Source organism: Protopterus annectens, chromosome 16.part0 (genome assembly GCF_019279795.1).
Source record: "Protopterus annectens isolate FY-2018-M chromosome 16.part0, PAN1.0, whole genome shotgun sequence".
Taxonomy (NCBI): Eukaryota; Metazoa; Chordata; order Ceratodontiformes; family Protopteridae; genus Protopterus; species Protopterus annectens.
In genome coordinates this window covers 291,736,016-291,751,422 of record NC_056750.1, presented here as the reverse complement: position 1 = coordinate 291,751,422, position 15,407 = coordinate 291,736,016, and the positions used below count along the sequence as shown (strand labels likewise).

General features: G+C 39.0%; 1 protein-coding gene across 3 annotated transcripts in view; it reads left to right on the top strand.

The window, feature by feature from the left end:
- The window catches only part of AGGF1 (angiogenic factor with G-patch and FHA domains 1), a 1,405,627-nt gene that overhangs the window by 382,927 nt on the left and 1,007,293 nt on the right, over positions 1 to 15,407 (top strand). The gene's annotated exons all lie outside the window — the stretch shown is intronic.

Below are 15,407 nucleotides of genomic sequence, written 5' to 3'. Positions count from 1 at the left end.
GTTGACAGTCCAGGATTTGATCAAAACATACACAAGCACTTCAGCTGTTAAGTAAACATTACGTAACAAGAATGTTTTTGCAGTAGTTTGCACTAATTAAGTGACTTGTGTAGTGAACTGTTAACAATAACGTTTGAAAAATGGTGTAAAATATTTGAAATTTTATTTTTATGAATAGTGTTTGTCAGACATTTCTGTTCCGTTGCCATCACCATACCATAGCCTGTTATTTTTCATCATATTTTCACGTCGTGACTTTGTACAGTATTGCTAGATGAGTCAGAATGTCTAGCCCCAATTTTACTTATTGCCGTAGTTTAGCACTTTCTGAGTGAATGGCTTCAGTACATATATTGCATGGTGTGAGGAGCTGTCACATGTAACTTGTATCAGTCTTTGAGCTGCTCTGATTCTCATTCTTCACTAGTGAGATGCGACTTCTACCTACCCTTACGCACACACACGCGCACACGTTCTAGTATGTTGCCATAAATTGCTGACAGTATACTAATTGTTTCAGCAAAGCCAAGTAAGGACACTCTCCAAACTGAAGGAAGAGATTCTCTTTCCGTCAAGTAATGACTTAGTCAGCAATGCGTTTGTACTCGACCACAATATAAGCAAAGCAGCCCTTTCTAGACACAACACATTGGTGTAGAACACCACATACATTCTTAGGATATTCTTCATTGTTGGTGAGTAGAAAGAAATAACTGAGTTCAGTCGAGACTGGTGTTAGCATTTTAGGGGCCCCCAGCAAATGTCAACTTGGGGCCCCAGGCACTTCAAGTCCTAAGTATCACCCTGTCACAGCCACCCCTTTTAAGCAACCTTATAGTTCATGCTGCAGACGTTTAAGAGTAATATGCACAGACTGTCCTAGAGCCACAATACTTTAACATTATGACATACCTGTGTACCACACAATGTTGGCCCATCTCACAAAGGAACATTAACAATTACTGACATTAATTGCAAGAAAATACATTACAGCAACTCTATGTACAAGCTTGGACTTAGGTGAAATGCTGCCCCTAGGCAGTGCCTACTGTTTCATCTCCCCCCAACAAACACAAACTCCCCATCTTGGACCCCCCACAATATGCATATTACTTTTTTCTAGCTTTTCTCTGATTTTGCCTTAACTCTTTAGCCTTTTAAAGAAGCCATAACTTATGTCCTAAAGTGCATGCTGAAGTTTTAATTTATTTTGTACACAACTTTTTTATCCAGTGAGATCTTGAACAGAAATTGTGATTAAGGAAAGAAATTCAGTATTGCCATTCAGCTTTAGTTTTCCTTGCATCCTTTCAATCTACCTCTTCTGATCAAGACACTACAGTAATAACCATTTGCAAAATAACTCAATTAAGCTGGGTCCACCATAAGCCATAGCATTATAGATGCTCTGGGATGCATTTTAGAGCATTTTCCCAACCTTTTATTCTAATGATAGCTTAAACAAAAATCAGGAGAAAAGAAAAGAGTTTGTCGTTTTTATTTCAAGAAAGAAATAGGTTGACCCCAGGGCTTACTGTTCAAAGCTGACAAAATAATAGTTCACAGTAAACAAGCCATTTGTTTTCAGGATACATACATCCTATCTGGGAATACTCTCTGCCTACCCCCCCCAAAAAAACAGACTGTCACTGCCTGTCCATTCCTCTGATGTTAGATTGGGATGAAAGCAGAAATTCAAATGGCCGCAGTCCTGTATTTCAAGTGACTACTTTCATATGTATACAGAGAATGCCTGCTTACTCCTCACCACTAACCCCGAAAGGCAGCCACCTGTGTAAGTGTTTGATCTATGATTGTTAGAAAAGTGAAAAAATAATGGTTACAGTAATACATTCCACTTTGTTGCTCCCAGACAGTACACTGCCCCTATACAAGCTATGGTAACTTTCTTTGTACACCTCTAAGTCTGTTAGAAGAGTAAAACAATGACCACACTGTCCCAAGCCCAAACACAAGCTATAATTACCTCCTGTGCACACCTCTAAGGTTTGACTGTGATGAAAATTAATTAATAACCACACAATCCTCAGTCCCTCACAAAACCTGAAGAAACCTTCTGTACACACACGTCATAGCGGGGCTGGTATTAGAATGGGTGTGGTCAAAAGCAGAAGCCACCACTAAGTCCAAGTCTGGAGAGTGGGGGCCACCAGATTCCTAGAAGATCTGAGTGTCTGAATGTTCTGTGGTATATTTTATGCCTTACTTTTGAAGTACAATTACTTGCTAACTGCATTTTTTACTGATACCCAGAAGAGTAATGTATGTGTCCTGGCATTACTGGGAGTGTGCACAGATAAAATCAGTGATATTTTATGTACACAAACAAGCATAAACTATAGCAATATTAGTTTTACACTGATTTCAGTAAATAGCAATACATTGTGCAACACTAGTACTGCCACATCAGGCCAGTGACTGTTGTTTAGCAGTCATTAAACAGCAGCAGGGGTGAGTCACTTTTATTTACCTCTTTGAGGATTAATGCATACCTGTCACTAACCTTGATTTCACAAATCATCCCCGACTTTGCCTCATAATTTTGCTTTCTCCTTTGTAAAAAGTTTGATTTGCTGGTAAATTGTTCAGGATTATAGTCAGTAAATCCAAAGATCAGAGTTTCATAATACTTATTGTTGAAATAATGCATATCAATGCAAAATGCATTATTCTGTTAACTTTTTAAGTGAATTTAAGTTAAGTATTATTTAAAGTGTGTTCCTGAATATTTGAGCCTTTATTCTGCTGTTATTTTTGGCTTTGCCTAGAAGTCTTGAGCAAAGAAGTTGAGAGTTATGATATGTGGTGTTCAGTCAGTATTTATAAAAAAAAATCCCTGAAAGAGAAAACCATACATGACGATTGGAAGCATCAGCTCTTCTTAAAATCCAAGGTATGCATTGAGATCAGTCACCCTGAACTGCTGATCTCGCTGGTGCTTAATGTTCGTTATCACCTTTATCCTAACCTGTTCAGTTAAAGAGCATAATCAGAAAATTATTACATTTTTTTCTCCTTACTTTTCCCAATCAGCAGCAGCTTTTGAGGGGCCCCCACACAGTTGAGGATGATTAAGGGTCCCCCTGCAGCCACAGGTATTGCAGATGCCTAAGGCTGGCTATGTTGTTAGTTTTAGGGAAAGAATGCCCAACAGCAGGATTTAACTAAGCCAGGGGCAGTAAGTTAGTGGTAAATATTTCATGGAATTGTGAAGCCTCTTACTTGACAAAATGCAGTTACTATAACCAGAGATATCTTTGAGTTATTATTACCCAACTGGTTTATTAAGTACACAAGATTGTTATACTAACTCTTGTTAGTTTGACAGACACATTACAAAATATCATGATAAAGTAACATGTTGTGGTTGGGGGCCCCCAGGACCAGAGGGCTCCAGCAACTGCAGGATTCACTGGTGTCTAAAGCCAGTTATGAGTTCAGTAGGTGTGCATTGTGCTAAAATAAAACTCATCAGCTTGTTAATCCTTAAAGAGAGTTAAAGCTGGAGATTCCACAGAGAACCAGGAATTACTGTTAATTTGGTGTCAGCAAGTGTATAAGCAGCTGACTGATTTAATTAAGCTGCTGAGCATAGTTGATAGGTAAAAGCTGCTGAGAATAGTTGATAGCAGTAATAAAGGCCTTCACTTTGGATTCATTTGCAGAAATTATGCTGAGAGTAAATCTTGTGAAATATTTTAATAAATATATTCTTCCAAATATGCATCATATGCAGAACTTTTCCTTTAAAACCCACATGATGATATTTTGGCTCTGCATTAAGTAGGGTTTTGTATATGTTATCTAATTGTATGCCTACATTATTAGATACATTTTGACTGTGAAACGATACATTACAGGTGCTGGTTTTCAGATATGCCAGTTACTTATATTGAGTAGAACTTACCAAATGTTGGCTCCATTACCTTTTTGTATGCCTAGATGCAGCTCAGGTAATCTAAGATGTGCATGGACTACTGTTAATGCTGTTGTTTGAACGAATACAGTATCTTTAGGTGTGAATAGTAGAAGAGCTCAGGTAGCTTTTCTTCTTCTTCTCCTGTCGGCTCTGTTTGATTCACACGCATCTTGTGTAATAAGCTTGAGTTTTCTTACCATCATAGTACCACTTTCTTTGATGTCCTAGGGTAACCATATCACCCTGATATCCTTCACTGTTTGCAGCTTTTCTTATACAACCCCTGTGTGCCAGCTATACATTATTACAAAACTGCTCCACACTGTACACTGTAGAGTGAGGCTCAATATAGGTTAGTGCTATTTAGGAGTCTTATAGAGGCACACATTTACAGGACTGTCTTATTTTTTTAGTTATGTATTTTTGTTAGATTTAGTAGCAACTAAATAAGGAAAAAGATATAATAGCATTAAATATCTTACTCTGGCGAACATACATAAGAATTACAGCAGCAAATAAGTAAATACATAAATAAATTGGGGCTGTGGGTAAAATTGGGTGATTCTTTTTGGTGTGTTCTTTAATTGAAGTGCATCAGTTTGTGAAGGTAAATCCAAAGAAGGAAAATGCCAAGTTCTGCTATGGAGATAAATGTTCTCACATTCCTTCCCCTTTCAATGATTGCAAGATTCATCTTAATAATCTGTAGTAGCATTTGAAAATACTTCCATATGGAGCTGGTGCCTTCATTTTCCATTCCTTAGCAATAGTAGTCTTGATAACAGTCATTACGATTAGTTTGACTTGTACCTTTTTAGGAGGAAAGCATTCCTGCTTTTAATTCCTGCCAAACACATTATTCACATTTCAATTTCATTTCTTCTGGAGAAAAGTTATCCCAGGCTGCCTTAGCCTGCGCAACTAATGCCTAGACCAGGGACATCCCTTCCTAGCTCGTAATCACTTTTGTCATTGGGCTTGGCTTGTCATGCTTTTTCTCTGATTTTTGGAAATCAGAGTAAATAGATACTGATTGTGTATATGTATATCACTGTTTTCATGGGGAGTCCAAATTATATTTGTATGTCTTTAAATGTTTTAATTTAACTTTAAAATCTGTCAACTTCATCTGCTAAAATTTGCTTCCATTTTTTTCATGCATCCTGCATGCCAGTAATTATATCTTTCTCTAGTATGCTAACAAAAAACAATCCCTCCAGATTAATTTCTTCCCTTTAATTACCACCTTTTTATATCCTGAACTCGTATCTCTGGTGCTGTAGCTAAGTCTTTATTGTTCAGGAAGGTATAACCCTGATATACTGGCTAATATTAAATGACAAACCTTAAGTTGGCAGATATAGCAACCCTCATTTCCTATACTGTCCCATTATAGAATCCGCCTTTCTAGGAGTATGTCTTCCTTTTCCACCTAGAGTTAAATTCTTAATTATGTGTTGAATCTCTTGCAATTTTTTTAATTAAAAAATTAATCAAAAAGTACAGTAACCAAGACACTGGCATTAAATAAGAGCATAAATAAGTATAAGTGGATATTTTATAAAATAGAAAACCTTAGCAGCTAAATCTAAACATCTTACAGTTTATGCACAAATGTGTACTCCAATGTTCAGACCACTTTTGCTTGTCTGTAGAGTTTGCAACCACTCAACTAATTTATAATGAGCTGTATGGAACTCAAAAAAAATCTGTCATGGAAAAGTTTTTTCAATGAGAAAACGAAGGAAAATAATGTGGAAATAGCATTATGAGTAAAAACTAAAGTACATACTCCATAAAATCCAACTTTGCTGTAGATGGGGTTATTTCATAGATCCACCACTCGATGTCTTACCAATCATGAAGCAGTGTCCCGAGTGCCCAGGTTATTCCTTATTGAGCTTGATGCCAAGTTGTTTGTCCCTGTGCACAAAAACAAATGAGATGTAGGTAATTCACCCCTGGACAGTGATAGTGCAAATTAAAATTACTGCTAGCCCAGTTACACTGTAATAATATAGCTAGTGTAAGATGCCTTTGGTACAGAAGTTTAAGAAATGGAAATCTAGATAGTAATGGACTTCTGTTGTCTTGTACAGTTCAAAGGAACCATTCTTCCTTTGCAAGTTTAGGGTCTAACATTCTGTTCCATTTTTGTACATGTACTGCTAACAGATGGGATGATGCTTCCATTGTGCTAGTATAAAACTTCTTAACTTGAGCCTTGGGATGCCATCACAATGAATCTCTTGCAGTTTTGTGTGCTTATACGAGATTAGCAGATTTCTGAGGGCATACAATTCAATTTGGAAGATTGCAGTTTTAACTGCATTGATTTTTCTGATTAGTGATACCAGTTTGGATATACCTTTTGCCTCTGTGTGTGCTGCCCATCAACATGGCTATTGGTTGGAAATGCCCAGTGTACATCAGTATGTATGTATGCCTTTAAAAATCTTATTAGGGGCTTGCACAAGTGTATAAATACTGAGCATGTGAGAGCCTGACTGCCATTTTGTAGCAAACTATTCAGATATAAGCATGTATGTCTGTGTAGTCTGCCAGTTAATCAGTTCATTTATATTTTGTACTGCTGCTGTCCATCTCAATGTGTTTCTATGTAATAAAGCATATAAACGAATTATCCTATCTGTTTGTCATCCATACTAGAGAGGAACAAGTGATACGGTGCCAGAATGGGATCCAGATTCGAGACCGAAAGGCACTGAGTTAAGATTGGAGGAATATACAGGAATGAATCATCCCTACTGCACTATAACTTGAAAAACAGGTCAAAATTAATTTCAGATATTAAAACTTGCTCTAAGTATTTATTATTCGCAAAATATAAAACAAAGCATTCAAAACGCTCTAAGCAAATTTCTAAGTAACAGAAATATCCAAAACTGTGACATATTAATAGAAATGTTTGAAATAACTATGGAAAATGTTTGAAATAATGTCCAAATTGCATAAAATGTATAAAATAAGGGAAATGGCTGCATTTTTTCCCTATGCACTACTTTTTTGTATTAAAGTTATTTGAGTTATCTGATGTGTATGAAGTGTTTGCATGTTTGTGCAGTATTATAGTACAGTTATTTCACAAAATACAGCCATTTCAAAGCATATTTCTCAAAGTACAGTATTTCGAAGAGTTTATTGTGCATTTGAATGTTATTACAGGCACACATAGCAGCTTGTTCATATATAATTACAATGACCATATTATTACAGTGTGTTTAGGCATAATTTATTGGCATAGCAGACAGATTTTGAAATCCAGGTCCACTTTTGTTTGACCGTAATATTGCAGAGAACTGAAGAGTGTTTGAGCAAGTTCATACAGGCTGCATTTTCTGATAAACATGACCATACAAAAGCATTTATTCTGCTTAATTTAGCTGGGCCAGAAGCTATAGAAAGAGAGCGTTCATTTGTATATGCACTCGCTGTCTTTGCTGCAGAAGGGGAAAAACATCATACAGTTCTATTGGAGTTGGGAGGGTGGCCTAATGGTTAAAGTGTTTGCCTTACAAACACAAGGTGCAGGGTTTGAGTCTCACAAGGGATAATTGGCTAAGCTTAAAATGACTTGCAAGGGCAGTTAGCTTTGTACTAACGTATGAACCTAAATGTTTCACTATTTCACTGAGTCAAGGGAAGAACCCCGAGTGCTTAAAACATAAATTTAGAGAAATGTGTAACCCCTAAACAAATATTACAATGGAAAGGCACTTATTTTGCACAAGGAATCAAAAGCCTGGTGAAACGTTTGCAGCATATATAACTGATTTGAGAAACAAAGCTAAAACTTGTCGATTTGGTGACTTAAGGGATGAGTTGATAAAAGACAGACTAGGGTGTGGTATTAAAGGTGATGCTGTGAGAAAGACTTTGCTTCATGACAGTGATTTAACTTTGAAAAAGGCCATTGAGATTTGTCAGATATATGAGCTTACAGAAAAGCACATAGATATGCTTACAAATGAGAGATACATGCTTCCAGTATCTAAGGCCAGTGTTGATAGTATACAGTACATTATTAAACGAAATGGACCCGAGCACATGGCGGCAACTGTAAACCCTGCAAAAGTCCTTGGGGAAACCCCATAGCTTTCTAGCAAATTCCAGAGTGCGCACAGTCTTAGTGAAGCATAAGAGTGAGTCGACAAACTCAAAGAATGGGCCCCCACCCTGTTTTATTGTCAACTGTCGTAACTGTGGTAGAAATCATGAGCCTAAAAGAGAAAAATGTTTAGTTTTTGGTGAGCAGTGTCACAAATGCAGTGAGTGGAATCATTTCAAAACGTTTTGTAAATCAAAAGGGACGTATTCTTTTATTAGAAGGGAACATTCAAAGAGACAAGTTGATCAATTAGCTGTGACCCTACGTTTTATTTTGATGGTGAGTGTGTGTGTGTGTGTGTGTGTGTGTGTGTGTGTGTGTGTGTGTGTGTGTGTGTGTGTGCGCGCGCGCGTGTGCTTCATGAAACAGTCAGTGCAGTAGATGTATGGGCAAAGAATAAAGTATTTTGTACTGTTAGGATAAATGGAAGACCCATAGAGCTCAAAGCTGACACAGATTCAAAGTACAGTGTTATGTCTGCAGAAACATTTGCTGGGGTATGTGCTGGTGAGAAGCTTGATTTGACAAAGTGTGTGAAGCTTGTTGCTTATGGTGGTGAAGAGATTCAAAGTGAAGGCTCAGTAGTACTTTCATGTTGCACTGCTGGGAGAAGCTACAACTTATTTTATGTGGTCAAAAGAAACATGCAATCATTAGGGCTCATAGATAGTTTGAAAATGAGACTGCTTTCATTCAATAAGGAAGTCCATCATGTTTCAAAGACCACTGTTCTAATTTCACCCAGTATATTTTCTCTACCTATGTTGATCTTTTCAGAGACAATCTAGGCAAGCTTCCAGTTGTGTACTCCATGAAGTTAGACCCAGATGTCAACCCGGAAAGTTCCAGTAGCTATGCAAAACAGAGCCAATGCCGAGCTAGATAAAATGGTGCAATAAGGTGTGATTTGTCTAGTTGAAGAACCAACTGATCTTCCATGGTGGTAGCTCGTAAGAAAACCTCAAATGATATCAGAACATGTATTCATCCCCGAGATTTGAACAAAGCACTGAGAAGACCTAATCATCTAATGCACACAGTTGAAGAAGCTGCAACTGTTATGCCAAATGCCACTGTTTTTTCTGTCTTGGATGCAGAGTTCATTTTGGCAAATTTTGCTTGATCACAAATCCTTGTTGCTTACTATGTTCAGTACTCCTTGTAGCAGGTACAGATTTTCAAGAATGCCATTTGGGATAAATTCTGTCAGTGAAGTCTTTGTGTGCAATGTAGAAATTTTTTTCTGGGTATCCCTGTGCTATTATAGTAGATGATCTTCTAGTAGGAGGTAATGGTGAAGCTGAGCATGACAGAAATCTCAATAAAGTTCTGGAAAGAGCAAGTCAAGTAAATCTTAAGCTGAATCCTCATAAGTGCAAGTTCAGGTTACGAGAAATTACTTATGTTAGTCATTTGTTTACCAGTCCAGGCTTACGACCAGACCCTTCCAAGCAAACAGCTTTTCTTGAGATGCCAGCTCCAGACAAGCTTCAAGCCCTTCAAACATTTTTTGGGATGGTTAACTATCTAGGCAGTTTATTCCAGATTTGAGCCAACTAACAGGCACCGCTTAGAGAGCTGACACTTAAAGATGTGTCCTAGTCATGGTTGGAACAACACCAGAGAGCATATGATGCCCTGAAATGGAGAATTGCCAGTCCACTAACTGTCAGATACTATGATGTTTGCAAACCAATTACTCTTTCTTGTGATGCTTAGAAATTTGGTCTTGGTGCAGTCATTTTTCAAGGGGGCCAACCTGTTGCATATGCATCCAGAACTCTGACCCAAACAGAAATGCAGTATGCTCAGACAAAGAGCTCTTGGCAATTGTGTTTGCATGTTCGATGTTCCATGTTTACACTGATGGTCGACCTATCCAGATCAAAACTGATCACCAGCCTCTAGTCACTATTTTTGAGAAAGCCTATGCATACAGCTCCAGCCAAATTGCAATGTATGATGGTGAAATGGCAAAAGTATCATTGTCTGATACTTTATCCAGATCACCCAGAAATACCACTGAACAGCATGAGAATGAGCAACATGATTTTAAAGTAATGGACGTGAGAAAGTTTTCTTCACACGTCTTGATGAGCTTAGAAGTCATACAACCTCATATCTGTTTCTTCAGAAGCTAACCCACTTTGTCAGTCGAGGATGGCCATCAAAGCAATCTAGTTTACCTCAAGAAGTGCAACCTTATTTTCCTTACAGAGATGAGATTTTGTTTGACAATGGTATTATCATGAAAAGTCCAAACGTAATTGTTCCAAAGTCCTTGCAACCAGAGTATATTACTATCTTGCATTGTGGCCATTGAGAGAGTACTCTCATGATGTTCTGTATGCAGTATGAATATTAATGTTTTTTTACTCACTGTGAACACATTGGCTCTGTGTTGCACATGCAGTCTTAGCCAGTCCCCCGGATTTACTAATCTGCCATGCAGGACGAAACTAGGCAGTTTAAGAGGAGGATGGCAGCGCGCCATGCATATTAATGAAGGCAAGCTGCTTGAGCTCCAAATCCTACACTGAGTGTAGACGAGTGCAGGGGGGCGTGTCTGAGAGCAGAGCTCACAGAATAAACTTGCCCCTGCAAAGTAGAACAGAAGAAAGTGTAAATAAATGAGCGAGACCACTCATAGGTGTTCGCATATCCCCACCAACAGTCCCCATGTGTTCAGCAGCAACAGTGCATTGAAATAAAACAAAGAAACCCTTGTATTTATTTTTTTCAAAACCCCGAATACAGCTAACTTTAGGTGCACGGGTTTGCCCATCGATTAGCTACGGTTAAAGCAGCTGAAAAGGCTGAAGAGGATAACAAGGAATATATATGCAAATGAAGCAGCACAGCAATACTGTAGTGGTTAGAGCATCCACCAACGAACAGGCATTCCCAGTTCGAGTCCCACTGCAGCACATATCATTTTCCATGTGAAATCTGTTGTATAACCTACATAATATCATTTAAATGTGTACTTGAGTACTGCATGAAATGCACATGTGAAGTGTTAGTGTCATAATGAATAAGGCAGTAGTAAGCAGGTTTATGCACAAATATGCAGTAGTAAGCTTGTCTAAGTGCGTTTGCGCGGGGGTAAGCATTACCTACACAGATTAAGCAAAGTAGAAGCTAACTTGAGTGTAAGAAACTGTAACCGGAGGTTAGCAGTGCTTACCATCGCGCAAACCCACGCAAACCTACCTACAACTGCTTTAAAGTGCCTTAATCACTTTGGATCCAACGGCCCATGTTCTGCCCAGTAACAAAGTAAACTGCCTCTGCAAGGCTCAAACTCAGGACCTTGTACACTATAGTCACAGTAGTTAACCACTAAGCCATCATAGCAATAGATGTGCATGAGGTATCAGCAAACTAATTCTCACCACAGGAAAATCAAACCAAACGTGAACTGGATCTATGTACAGTGTGAAGTGGTATAACCTGCTACATAACATAAATATGTGAACTGGAGTACTGCAGTAAGGCCAGACATGAGGTGTTATTGAAATAAAGTGTTGAAGTTCCCAGGACCCCATAATGCATATGTACACATGAATCAAGGATACAAGACATGTATATAAAATGTAATGAAGAAGACATCAATGTCAAAAGGCAAATATCATGCTAATTGAATATGAAGCACTGCACAACACTGCTACCCAGATTACTGGCAGGATACTACCAGTGGGAGAAACAGTGTCAACCTGCAAAGTCTAATCTTAAACAAATGCATGTCCGTCCCTAGCAGGACAACCCCAAACATTCTGCTAAAAAGAGTCCTCTGGGTAACCTACCATGCCTTACAGGTAAGCAAAGAATGATATGTATGTTCGTGGACTGAATGTGAGGGAACCCAAATATCCATGGGGTGAGACAACTTACATGATGGGTCCCGAGAAGTGGAGAGTGGGCAATGTGTAGTGGTGTGGTGAGATTCAGATGGAACCTGTAGGAAGGATGATTGATGTGGAGGAGGGAATGATGGGTAAGGCATTATGGGCCGAGGCGTGCCGGGGTAGGTGGACCCGTTCTAAAGGGACCACCCCATGGATGTAAGCGAGAAAGGAGGGGGGGGACAGAAAGGTAACTGAGAAATACCATTTCCCATGGCAAAGTACGTTATGAGTAATATGTATGTTGCATAACCCATGGGATAACATATATATATATATAAAACCTAGAGTACTGCTGCCATGAAAGTGCATGTGTGTGTATATATATATATATATATATATATATTTATATAAAACCTAGAGTACTGCTGCCATGAAAGAACATGTATATATACATATATGACCTAGAGTACTGCAGGAAATGCACATGTGAAGTGTCAATATCATTATGCATAAAGCAGTAGTTAGGTTAAGCAACAAGAAGCAGTAGTAAGCATATGTCAGAACTAGTAAGCGAGTTTAAGGCCATACATGTCGTTCGATATAAACATCAATATGTGTATATCTATAGCTATATATATATATATATATATATATATAATATCTATATGTGTGTGTGTGTGTGTGCGTAGATATACACAGATATATATCTGTGATAGGAAACAGCACCCACGAATGACGATGTTCACAGGCTATGCCAGTGGAGGTGAGGAGCCCAAGCAAGAAACATGTAACACGTAGCATGACCCCCCCCCCCCAGCCGGACAGAGGAAACATAAAAACAAACCCACAAACAATGTAAACAGTCCACTGCTCGCCAGACCACAGGCAGGTTACAGCCGGGGGGGGGGGGCAGTGGAACCATGAAATCTAATCTTGGAACAGAGACAGGAGCGTCCCTTGTGGGACACCCCAAAAATTGTCATAATATGGGAGGAAGCCAGTGCAACGACCTATCAAGGCGGGTGTGTGCATACCCGGAATACAGGGGCAGGAAATCCTGATGACCCATGGGTCGATACAACGTGCGAGATGGGTCCTGTGAAGTGGAGAGTGGGCAGTGTGTAGAGGTGTGTTCATACCCGACCTGCACCCAGAGTAAGGATGAGTGCTGTAGAGGAGGTGTTGGTGGGGGAACTATGGGTAGCTAATTATGGGTCTAGGCATGCAGGTGTTTGCTGCAGTGGGTCTATACGGACAGCCCCAGGGATGTAAGCAATAGTGTTTATTGGGCAGAGGCACCGCCCAGTGAGCAGCCACACCTGCTAAGAGTCCCACTGCAGCAAAGTCTAATTTACATGGCAAAGAATGGAATAACCAGATGTAGATGTGTATATGTAGAGTTATGTGTGTGTATATCTACCCATAGCTACATGGAGATATATCTCTCCCCTCCATAGTACAAATGTATACATACAGAGACAGAATACATATAAATACCCACATATAGATATGTACATATGCAGACACCCATAAATCCGTATGTCGTTAGAGATATATATATATATATATATATATGTATATAGTTATGTGTGTGTGTATATATATATATATATATATATATATATGTGTGTGTGTGTGTGTGTGTAAATATACACATGTATATAGCTAAGATATGATACAGCAGTTACGAATTACATATGTTCACAGGCTGTGCAAATGGGGGTGAGGGGTCTAATCAACAAACATGTAATATGTAGAATCAACCCCCCCCCCCCAGCTAGACCGGTGAAACATACAGACACACAATAAAAGTAAACACAGCACTGCTTCCCGGACTACAGCAGGATAATACCAGTGGGAGTGACCCGCCAAGTCTAATCCTGAAACAAAGACATGTATGTCCTTTGTGGGACACCCAAAGATTCAATGATTTTTGGGTTTCCTGCTATTACACCGATGTCCAATGGCAAGCCACACATGTTCCCTGTTTACAAGGTAGGGGAAGCCTGATGATCCATGAGGAGAGACAACATACGTGATGGGTCTCGAGAAGTAGGGAGTGGGTAAAGTGTACTGGTGTGGCCAGACCCGACCTGCACCCAGAGTAAGGAAGAGTGCCGAAGAAGATGTGCAGTTTGGGAACTATGGGTATGAAATTATGGGCCTAGCTGTGCAGGTGTTGGCTGGAGTGGGTCTATGTGGACCGCCCCAGGGATGTAAGCAATAGTGAGCATTGGCTAAGGCTGCCGCCCAATGGGCAGCTACTCCCGCTACTAGTCCCACTGCAGCACAGCCTATTGTACATGGCAAAGAATGGAATAACCAGATGTAGATGGGAAAATGTAGAGGTGTTTGTGTGTGTATGTGTATGTATGTATATATACATATATATATATATATGTATATATATCTATATATATATATATATATATATATCTATCTAAAATTAACCGCACTCAAAAAAATTGAACGAAGAGAAGAAATTTTAACTAAGAAATGAACTTCGTGACAATAAAAGCATTCAATAAAATAGTAAATAACACCAACTCTTGTAGAACTTTAGCGCTTTTGTCTTATTTATTATCAAGACTTCTATGAGTCCCACTGCAGCACATCCTATTTTCCATGTGAAATCCGTATGTTAACATCGTTGTGCTGTATAACCTACTAAATAACATTTATAGTTGCACAAGAGTACTACTTGAAATGCACATGTGAAGTGTCATAATGACTAAGGCACTAGTAAGCATGTGTAAGCGCATAGCAGTAGTACTCCTGGATAAGCAGGCGTAAGTGTGTGTACGTGTATTTGCGCGGGGGTAAGCATTGTCTACATAGATTGAGCTAAGTAGATGCTAGCTGAGTGTAAGGAAATGCAACCATAGGTTAGCATTGCTTAGCAATGTGCAAACCCGCACACACCCACGTACAACAGCTCAAATGTCCCTAACGCACTATATATCGAGCAGCCGGTGTTCTTCCCTGAAACAGAATATATAGCCTCTGCAAGGCCCACACCCAGGACCCTGCACATCTTACACTACGTGATTTACCAGTAAACTATGTCAGATGTACATAACCACTCATTTCACATACATATCATCCAGCACAATCAGTCAATAGCACAGGAAATGTCGTAATAACACACCACACAATCTCTTAATGCATGTATCCTGGACATAGTGCGCCTTAATGTGGGTACATATGGGATATCTGTCATATCTTGCTCTAATACACTTAAAACGTTGCAAGTTACACCGTTATATGTAGTAGAACACATATATTGAAGGAGATGATACGTCTGAAACACATATGTGTTGGCACGAATGACTGACCTCAGTCCTAAGGTCATCCATGTCAATTGCCAAGAGAATGATGTACAGGCCACACAAATAGGCCGAACATGCATGGACATATGGACCGATATATATATATATATATATATATATATATATATATATGTATATATGCATGTATGACTCACAAATAA